Below are 10931 nucleotides of genomic sequence, written 5' to 3'. Positions count from 1 at the left end.
GATTTGAGCCTCTCCAAGGTGGTATGCAAGGGCGTCCCAGTCTGTGTAAGAAATTGGGGCTAAAGGGTTGTTAGTGTACTGTTCGTTAATATTGATAATGATAGGGTTGTGGTCAGAACTAAGGGAATCTGAGTTTGCAACGTGGAGGATGTGGTAAATGTCTTTGGAGATGGCAATGTCGAGAATGTCGGGGGTATTGTGGTCATAGTGTGTTGGCTCTGAGAGAGCATGAATTTGGAATTGTAAGTCTTGTGCGTAGTTGAGGAGCTTGCGCTCCTCAGGGTTTGTTTTCCTGCAGCCCCAGAAAGTGTTTTTGGAGTTCAAATCTCCAGCGAGTAATGTCGGGTATGTAATGTTTTTGGGCAGCTTGATCGGGGGGGTTTGAAACGGTGGGCTTTGGGGGTGCTTGAGCCTGGGCTTCGGAAGCTTTGGCGGCGTAGGAGATGCCAGGCGAAACTTTGTTTTGTAAGCTGGCTGTCTTGGCTTTTTCTTGCTTTTGGGCAATTTTTTTATTTTTAGCCTATACTTATGTTCGTATATTCTTTTTTTTAGATATTGTCCAGTTTGGCCTATGTATGTGTTACCACAATTCATTGTCATTTAAAAGACTCCCATTCCTTGCGAGTAAAGAGATCTAATTTGTCTGATATTAAATAAATAATCAAAGGATCCCAGGCAGTATCTAATCTACATCTAACCCCAAATTTTTTAAAGACCTAAGATGTTTGGTCATACTATCGTTCAGACTCTCTTTCTCAATTCTTTACGATTTTCCTTTTTTACACTGGGATAATCGAAAATGGCGCTTATATGGTTATGCACTATCAGTTTCTTATTCTCATACCTTTTGACGAGCAATTGCCATGCTACACTATAATTGCTATCGGACACTTCAATTGTCTTGAGTAATTCCAAAACATTGCTCTTCAACGAAGTTTTCAGATAGTAAAATCTTTGCAAATCTGGTAATATTGAATTATTATGTACTAATGCAGTAAACACTTCCTTGAAATCCAGCCAATTACTGTATTGCCCATCAAAGGTAGGAATCTGAATTGGTTGCAATTTCACTAATGATGGCACATTACCTTCATTACTGTTATTTTTTCCAGAACCCGCACCCAGCCCAAGTGTTTCGAATAAGATTGTTACTACCCGGCACGACGTATTTTTGTAATGCGTGGTTTATGTCTGTCACTAATTCGCAAAAATCAAAATTTTTTTCAAGTTTTCAAATTTCTCCCTTTTTTCCATTTCCAAATCATATTCCTCAGTTCCATGGCTCTTAATTTCTATTTGATTCTGAAATACCATAAATTCATCCCAGACGGGTTCAAACTTCTCCAATTTATAGCTTAATATGGACCAATCCCTGTCAGTACTTTTGGGTAAATCTAGATTATCGAAATGTGTTATAAACCTTGTTAACCTGCCCTTAATATAACCCCTTTTTATTCTAAGTTCAGATAAGTTTGCCATTCTGACTCAAATAGAGACCACTTACAACCAAAAATACGAAATTGATCGACTTACAATACGGTCCTGCGCTGCACCCCAAAGAATACCTCTGTAAGCTCTGTTATCCTCAGCAATTTGATGCTGCTCCTAGCAGGTGGCGACCGCAACCTCCAATTCCAATCGATCCAACGTTGTTTCCGAACTTCCAGCACTCTACAAGCTCCGGACTTCACTCGATTTCACTCTGATTACTCGCACAATTTCGGTTTCCGGTCAACCTTCTTATTTACCACTGCACTGTTAGGTATTGCCGGTTCCCGAACTTCACCTACTTTCAGCTTTAACACCCTGGCACCAGCCAAAATAAGGTTCTTTATCCGGCTCGAAGGACCAAAATGTTTTGAAATGCCTTTATTTGGCACTCAAAGTGGACTGTATTTATTTTATAATTATAATGACGACCACTGGGTATTTTTTACGATACTTTATTTGTGCCTTTTTTATAATCGAGTCACTATCAATAACTACTTTTTTGTTTACTAACAAAACCCATTGCTACTGGTATTTCGAACTTAAATTATTTAAATTCTACTCTCAATTATTTTAACAGCACTAACGACTAACGATTCCTTAACATAGGTCTTATTATGAATTTTTCAAGTATTTCGTCCTTATGAACGGATGGGTATGGGAAGATAATCCGTTGTCCTAATTGCATGTTTTACCTTCGAGGTGAAAGTTAATGGATTACTGGTTTTGTGAAAGATATCAGTAAAGTTTTTGCACAGTTCGAGAATTACTAATTTTTCTTCGGAATTCATGTCTTTAGTTCGAAGAGGAATTTCATTATTTGGATTTTTGTCATGGTTGGTTTTTTGTTGTGAAATTTTGAACTACATTTTCAAAAGTGTTCAATTCGTGATCGGGTTCAAAAGACTCAACTGGAAACCGTTCTTTCAAGGTGAAAGATACAAATTGATCAATGTAGTTTTGGATTTCAATAGGTGCAAATCCGTCTGAAAGAAGCGTGTGTTAAAATTTGTGGATCAAAAATTTTATTATTTATTTTTGACGGCTTTGTTAGAATTTGCATTCAAGTATGTTTACAAAGTTTTCGCTCGAACGGTCGAGCATTGCTGTCGAGCTGATATTGTGTTTTTAAAGTTAAATTCCTTCAAGTGATAAACCTTTGTGCACGATGTTGTGTGGAAAATGTAAACATGCTACAACAAAATATGAAGACTTGATCCAATGCAAAATTAAATGCGGAACAATCTACTGTATAAAGTGTATCGGAATGACTCTTGACACTATGAGCGAACTGAATAGAAATAGAATAGTCGAACAATGGATTTGCCACAAATGCGAAGAAGGTAACATTTCCTCACACTATGTCACCGCAAACACCACTGCTGATACTCTCAGTGTTACTGTTGGTGCTAATGAAGGTAAGCAAACTAAATTAAACTTTTATTGTGAACAAGAGCAACAGGAACTGGACAATCGTCTGACCCGTCGATTCAAGAACCACCACCAAGAATATGGGAATGTGTTACATATCATAGTAAAAAGCCACTAAGGGGCAGCCCAGAAGAACCCTCTAGAGCTAAACGCCAAACCTTCATGAAATATTATTGGCTACGCCAACCGGTGAGTACATCAAATCGTTTTGATCAGTTGCAACAAGAACAAGAAGAACCTACACATAGCGAAACAAACAATGCGCCTAAACAAGTTGAAAAACCACCACCAATATTTGTGAGTAGAGTGGGAGATATAAAACCACTATATACTAAGCTAAACGAAATAGCAAAAGATGGTAATACACTAAAAATTTTATATAATAAGCAAGTTAAAATTCAAATGATTAATGCCATGCCTGTTGTAGATGCCCTAAAAGAAAAAAATACAGAATTTTACACATACCAAAGAAAGCAAGATAGAATACTGGACACCATATTAAACCTTCTCACAGCCCTCATTTCAAAAATACCATAATGAATTCAACGCTCAAATCGCAGCCTGGAATGCCAATGGTCTGGTCCAAAGAGGACCAGAACTTAAAACATTTCTAACCAATCAAAACATTGACGTTATGATGATTTCGGAAACACATTTTACTAAAAAGAGTTATATGAAGATACCAGGGTACAGTATTTACAGCACACAATGCCCGGATGGTGCGGCATACGGAGGAACTGCAATCGTAATAAAAACATCAATAAAACACAATGAAAAAGAGCAATTTAAACAAAAACATCTACAAGCAACCAGCGTCTGCGTAGAGGACTGGAATGGGTCTATCACACTAACAGCTGTCTACTACCCACCTAAATGTGCAATCAACCAGGAGAAATTTAACCAATTCTTCAAAACACTCGGTAATAGAATCATTGCGGGAGGAGATTATAATGCTAAACACCCTTGGTGGGGCTCTAGATCACATAACCCAACACCAAAAGGTAGGCAACTATATCTAGCCCTGAAAAAAGATAATGTCCAAACGGTGTCAACAGGAGAGCCCACCTACTGGCCGGCAGACCGCAGAAAAATTCCTGATCTGGTTGGTAACCAGAGGAATACCAATAAATACCATAAAAGCTGAATCGTGCCTGGATCTATCATCTGACCGCTCCCCTATATTAGTGTCACTCAGCTCACGCAATATACTAAATAAACTAAAACCTCCATCACTTTGTAATAATAAAATCAACTGCAACAAATTCAGAAACATACTGAACGAACGAGTTAACCATAATGTGTCACTAAAAACAGAAGAAGAAATCGAAACAGCAACAGAGAAAATTAACATAACGATACAACAAGCTGCCTGGGAAGCTACCCCAAAATGTGAGACAGCAAGAAAAATTCCGTCCTGCTCGAGAAGAGTTAAATACAAAATTGCATAAAAGCATAAATTACGAAAGAACTGGCAAATAACAAGATCTCCACACGATAAAGCAAAGTTCAACAAAGCTATAAAAAACCTAAAAGAGCTACTGAACGATGAAAAAAATGCAGCAATACAAGAACATCTGGAAAGTCTAACTGCAACACAGGCTACAGATTATTCATTATGGAAGGCAACGCGAAGTATGAACCGGCCTCAAAATCACAACCCGCCAATTAGAATAGGACAGGGAAAATAGGCCAAAACAGATAGTGAAAAAGCAAACATATTTGCGGAACATCTTAAAAAAGTATCTAAACCCTTTCCTTCTTCTTCTTCTTCCTCGTACGTTAGGACTCAGAGTCCTGCGTTTTTCTTCAACTTCCTAGTCCTGGGATGCTGATGTCCAGCTTTCGTACCATCGTTTCAGTGGTCTTCCTGGGAGTCTTGAGCTGTTAGGTTTTTGAACTCTCTACATGGTCTCTCCACGCTCTTCTCCTTGCTCTGGTCCATCTTACAACATCCGAAACCTTACAGGTATCTCTAATTACCTCAGTTCTTTTCATATTGTATAGTGTGTGTCCTGTTATGGATCTTAGGACTCGCATTTCTGTTGTTCTTAGCAAGCGTTTGGTTGTTGTGTTTTCCTCTCTTGTTTCTGCGGCGTATGTCATCACTGGTCTCACGCACGTTTTGTGGATTCTGACTTTACTCCCTATACTGATGTGCTTGTTTCTCCAGATGATGTCTCGTAAGTACCCCGACATTAGAGCGGCTATTGATGTTTGATTCCTTACTTCCTTCTTTAGATTCCTGTTACTCGTGATGTTTGCTCCAAGATATTTAAAGGTCATCACCTGTTCTACACTTTGGTTGTAAACGGCGAGTTTGCATCTTCGGGGCTCTGTGGATATAGAGAGTGATTGTGTTTTCCGGGTAGATATTTCCATTTTATATTTATTTGTAGTTTGTTTGAACTTATATAACAGTCTTTGTAGGTTGTCTTCATCCTCGGAGACTATCACTGCATCATCAGCGTAGCTCATTAGTTTTATTTCTGCATTTCCCATTCGATATCCCCTTCCAATCTATTTTGTTTTTGTAATGATTTCATCCATGATGATGTTAAACAATATAGGGCTTAGGCTGTCTCCTTGTCTAATTCCTGTGTTGACGGGTATTCTCCTTGTTGTTCTATTTTCTGCTTTTACGAGTGTGTGATTGCCGGTGTTTAGCTCTCTGATGATGGACACAATATTCTGATGAATTTTCCTTTCTTCTAGGAGTTTTATGACGTCTGTCAGTCTTACTTTATCAAATGCTTGGCTAAGATCTATGAAACACATGAACGCCGGTTTGTTGAATTCAATAGCTTTTTCGGCTATTTGGCGGAGTGTGAGTATGGCATCTATAGTGGATCTATTGTGTCTGAAACCTTGCTGCTCCTCACATATTCCCGTGTTGGTCACTTCTTCTGCCAATATTTTTGTCAACAGCTTCGAAACTGTGCTGTGAAGGGTGATTCCTCTATAGTTTTTGGGTTCTGTTTTCTCTCCTTTCTTGAAGATTGGGATTGTTATGCTGTCCTTCCATTCTGAAGGTACCTTTTGTAGATATAATATTTTATTGTAAAAATCTTTTAATTCATCCATGAGTGCATTCCCTCCATACTTGATCATTTCGTTCGTTATCTCGTCTATACAGGTGATTTTCTGTTTTTTTAGAGCGGTTGCCGTTTGTTTGATTTCCTCTATCGGTATCTGCCAAGTTGGTGGCGTTTCTTCATTTGTGGGTGTCTCCTTGGTCTCCGTGTTTTCCTCTTTATTACGGTAGAGTTGTTCAAAGTGTTTTTCCCAGTCTTCAGTAGTGATCTTTGTAATTTGGATATATTCGTTAACTGGTCTTTTTCTATTTCTTAGCATATTCCAGATTCTTTTCTGTCCTCCATATAGGTCGTGTTCCATATCGGCAGATAATTTTTCCCAATGCTGTCGTTTAATTGACTGGATTTCTGCATTGACCCGGTTTCTAACCGCTTTATAGACCTCGTACGTAATTGTGTTCGATCGGTATTGCAGGTACGCTTTTCGCTTTTCAGCTGCTAAGTTCTTTACCTCTTGTTTAAACCAAGGTTTAGTGTTTCGTTTTCCGGTTCTGGTTTTAGTTCTTCTTTCAAGTGCTTCTTCGGCTGCATTTAGTAGATTTGTGCGTAATTCATTCCATGCCATTTCCACGTCGTCGTCATTTTTTATCCCATTATTTGCAATCTTCTGTTTCAGTCTTTGTTGGTAGATGTTTCGTAGAATAATTTGCTAGTGCCTCCATATGGAGTTTACTGGTTCTTTCTTTCTGTTTTTTCTTTATTTGGTATGTCGTGACTCTTATTTTTGCCATTACGAGATTGTGATTAGTAACAGCATTTGCGCAACTGCAACTGCTGTTGCAACTCAACCTACAATATCAGAAAATGTACTGGCTGATTGGCAAAGGATCGAAACTCTCACTAGAAAATAAACTACTTGTCTATAAAGCAATAATTAAACCCGTCTGGACATACGGAATTCAACTGTGGGGTTCAGCATCCAACTCAAATATTGCAATTTTGGAGAGATTACAAGCAAAGATGCTAAGAAATATGGTGAATGTACCATGGTTAATCCCAAATGAGACCATCCGAAAAGATCTTAACATCCCAACCGTCAAAGAGGAAATCAGTACATTTAGTGCCAAATACAAAGACAGGATTAGTGCACATCCAAATCAATTGACAACTAACTTGATGACCATCCAACCTGAAATACGAAGACTAAAGAGATTTAAACCTCCAGATTTGATTAGAAGATTTAGATTGCAATGCATTCTCGTGGTGTGCAGACAAATTAACTTGCCCTGAACATAACTAATTCATTGAATTAAAGTGACAAGGGTGTTGCCACTGGGTGTACATCTAAATATGCTGTTCTCTGTTGTGAGAAAATGACATAGGATTTACTTATTGTTTAGCGGACAGATTGTAAATGTACTGGGTAAATAAATAATTAAAAAAAAGTATGTTTACGAGTACGTTTTTTCCGATTCTTTCTTGGGGGTTTGGAGATATTGAAAACTTAACTTCACTTCGTGTTCTGTGTAAATGGAATGATGATATTTTGTGCTAAAAGTTTTTTATTTATTAAATCGATATAGAACTTTGTTTCCGTTAAATCGGTTAATCCTAATACTCCGTCAAATATTCTTCTTCTTCAGTCTTTAGACGTCCACTGCTGAACATGGGCATCCTCCATCCTTTTTCAGGTCAACCTGTTTTGGGTGGTGTGCACCCAGTTCTTCCCGGTCAGCAGCTGTAGGTCATTCCGCCATCTCGCCTGGGGTCTATCAACATTCCTTTTCGTCTCTATGGGCCTCCACTGCATTATTTTCTTCGTCCATTTCACGTCATCTCGGGCAACATGACCTTCCCATTGCCATTCCAATCTTGCAATTTGTTCTATGACATCCGACACTCCAGTGCTTCTGCGAATTTCCTTATTGCGCGCTCTATCTCTCAGGCTGATACTGAGCATCGCTTGCTCTATTGCTCTCTGACAAACACTTAAACGGGTTATGCTGTTGACCGTGAGAGTGATGGTTCCGGGGATAATGCACGCATCGTACACTTTCCTCTTGAGGCAAATTGGGATTTCGGTCTACGGTCTCTGAAAATACGGTTTAGCTTGCCAAAGGCAGCAGTCCAAGTCAAATCGATTCTCCTTCTGACTTCCGCTGTTTGGTTGTCCCTGCCCTTAACTTAATACTATGTCCCAGATAGATGTCCTGCTTCACGGTTTCCAAGTGGTGGTTATTTAATGTTATTTGAACATTTTCTTGAGAGAAGATTTTGGTCTTCTGGAAGTTTATCTGCAGATCTACATCTTTTGAAGCTTGCCGAAGTTCGTTCACGATTTCCGTCATTTCGTTTATATCTTGGCTCATAATTACAATGTCGTCTGCGAAACGTAAATGGTTTAGATACTTTCCGTCCATTTTTTTTTTCCGGTGAGGTTTGGGAAATGCTCTTTTATGCACTCCCAGAGCTGGTGGTCTGTCGCTTTGGGTTGTGTGGGAGTCTAGCTAAGCTGTTTAGCCACTAAAACCCTTTCCTCACCGCCGAGGTGGTGTTTGGCCTTGCACCGCGGTCATTTCTATTTTATTGTGCCCTCGTAATTTTACTCCCTCATTATCCCTGTATATTCAATGAATTCCAGAAGAATCTTGAGGGGAGTTCGCATGATCTGGTCTGGTGGAATGTCATCCCCTCCCAGGAGTCTTCGTTTACCTGTTGCATATGACGTGCAGTGTCACATAACATGCAAGGTAGTTTCGTCCTCTAATTCGCAACCCCTGCAGGTCGGTTGATCGTTCAGTCCCATCCTGAAGAGGTGTTTTTTGCAGCATTTCTCTATCAGTGTGCTGACCACTTTAACTCGAACCACGGACTTGAATATGGTTGACTGTGCCGTATCATTTCCTAAAACCGGCCTGCTCTATAGGCTGGTAGAAGTAGAATTTACTGTTCATGCGATTTGTTAGTATCTTCGTCATCAGTTTGAATAATGTAGTTAGCAAGCTAATTGGGCGGTAATTTTCGACGTTTTTAGAGTCACCTTTAAATATGAGTATTACCTAGGCATTTTGCCACAATTCCGGTGTCTTGCCCTTTTTGAGACATTTGTTCAGCAATATAAGCATTGCCTTTTCCAGCGTTTCTGATCCAGTTTTTATTATTTCGCACGTGACGCGATCCTCTCCAGGTGTTTTACAATTTTTTATTGAGTTTAGCGATGCTATGAGCTCAGGATCATCTATTTCTGGAATTTCTTCTGAGCTGAGCTTCTGAGTTCAGAATGATCGCTTTTTGTTTTATTTGTTTTGGCTGTTGGACTGACTGGCTGTACAGGGTTTGGTAGAAGTTCGGTCTGATAGACACTAAATCTGTTTCATCTGTAACTATTTCTCCCAGATTGTTCTTCATCTTATGGATGACCTTCTTTCCTTTAGCTCTCTTTGAGCGTAGTACTCCATGGCATCGATAATATGTTGTGTGTTGTGCGCTCGTATATCCCTTCGTATTGCTGATTTTACTTGCTTGCTCAATGTTTCAAATCATTGTGCATCCCTGTGTCTGTTCCGACGCTGATTTATTAGCTGGGCTGTGTTGACACTGAGTTTATCGATTTTCTTTGCCTTAAGAGTGCAAGCCTTCTTGTGGCTTCTCTGATTGTGTTGGTAATTCTGGTGTTTAGTTCTGTTTATTTAGCTGATATTCGATATTTTTCCTTTCTATTTGCCTATTGTATTCTCCTTTCTTTTCTGTTTTCTATAAAACAGAAAACGATGAAACTATCTATATGGTTTTATAGTTTTTGAAATTAACATCTTTCGCTCGAGACGAGTGTTAATTTCTGTTCTTGCTCTCACAAGCCTGTGGTCACTGCCCGTGTTGAAGCGGTTCAGGACAGACACGTCCGAGCACATTCTCCTGTCCAAAGCAAGTGTACGGGGTGGCAATTTTCTGAATCTTTGTATGGGTAACTTCTACATTTTTAAACATAGAGAATCCGTTAAATGAACAAAATTGGGCAGAATTCGATTGTCTATTTATTACCGTTTTCAAAATTTAGGGGCCCGACTTAGTATTGAAGACTGAAGCTAAATAATTGGTAATTTTCTATTCAACTGATGATAATTCTTAAGGGATGCAAAGGGCGCATTGGCGGACATAGAAAACGGTTGAAACATTTATTTCGCGACAATCAAACAGAGCTGAAAAGCTTCAGGTTCTTACACTGAACAGATTCTGTAAACACCGGCACCTTTAAAACATTAAAAATAACGAACGAATTCCTTTGTTTTTCTTTCGTTTTTTAGTTCCGGCGACAAAGGGCGATGCATGAAAAATGCAAGTTCGATATTTGAATACTTTGATAGATTGATCGTCTTCGATTCCAACACACAAAGAACCGCTCGTATGTTCGGAGCTATGAAAAAACCGGCCGGGTATTTTATGTTCTTCTTAAAATTGGAATTCTGTTCGCGGGCTGTGGACTGTAACTTAATAAAATCCTGGCTTAAATGTTTTCTTAAAGTATTAAAAATAGAAAATGAGGCCTATTAAAAGTGCCAAACTCTCATTAGGATTACAAGAGGAAAATTAATTATGATTAATGGAACATGGAAAGACGCATGATTGATTATATATTATAAACGAAGCCTTCTCGACTGGGTGATTTACGTAGATTGTTCATTAGTGAGTCGTGCCGAAGCTGTACAGGGTGTTTGAAACGTATAATATAACTTCCTTATTTTAAATATAAACGCCCAATTTTTCTAGCAGCATGGTTCGATGGGGCTTCCAATTGCGAGTGTGGGTAACCCTAGTTTTGTTAACTTATCTCTTGTTCTGTAGTAAACTATTCTAATTTATTTTCCTGACTGCGTGTACTTGTTGTTATATTCTTATCTTTCCTGGGTCTCAGTCAAAGTGTGAAGTAAAAATTTTGAATATCGTTTATTTCATTACGTTTCGGCGAGACAACAGCGCCAT

General features: G+C 38.9%; 2 long non-coding RNA genes across 2 annotated transcripts in view; one reads left to right on the top strand and one right to left on the bottom strand.

The window, feature by feature from the left end:
• Positions 1–149: 149 nt before the first annotated feature.
• LOC125503449 overlaps positions 150–10931 on the bottom strand; it is a 19594-nt gene continuing 8812 nt past the window's right edge. The window contains exons 2-3 of the long non-coding RNA XR_007280868.1: positions 7669–7674; positions 150–161 (exon numbers count right to left, since the gene is read on the bottom strand). This is a non-coding gene — a long non-coding RNA (uncharacterized LOC125503449). The remainder of the gene's footprint in view (positions 162–7668; positions 7675–10931) is intronic.
• Positions 2166–3085, top strand: LOC125503451. The gene is made up of 2 exons (XR_007280870.1): positions 2166–2831; positions 2943–3085. It is a non-coding gene; the product is annotated as an uncharacterized LOC125503451 (long non-coding RNA).

Source organism: Dendroctonus ponderosae, unplaced genomic scaffold, assembly GCF_020466585.1.
Source record: "Dendroctonus ponderosae isolate FM_Combo_2020 unplaced genomic scaffold, Dpon_F_20191213v2 Dpon_F_20191213_2, whole genome shotgun sequence".
Classification (NCBI taxonomy): domain Eukaryota; kingdom Metazoa; phylum Arthropoda; class Insecta; order Coleoptera; family Curculionidae; genus Dendroctonus; species Dendroctonus ponderosae.
The sequence above is the reverse complement of the archived record's forward strand: the minus strand, read 5'-3'. Positions and strand labels throughout refer to the sequence as shown.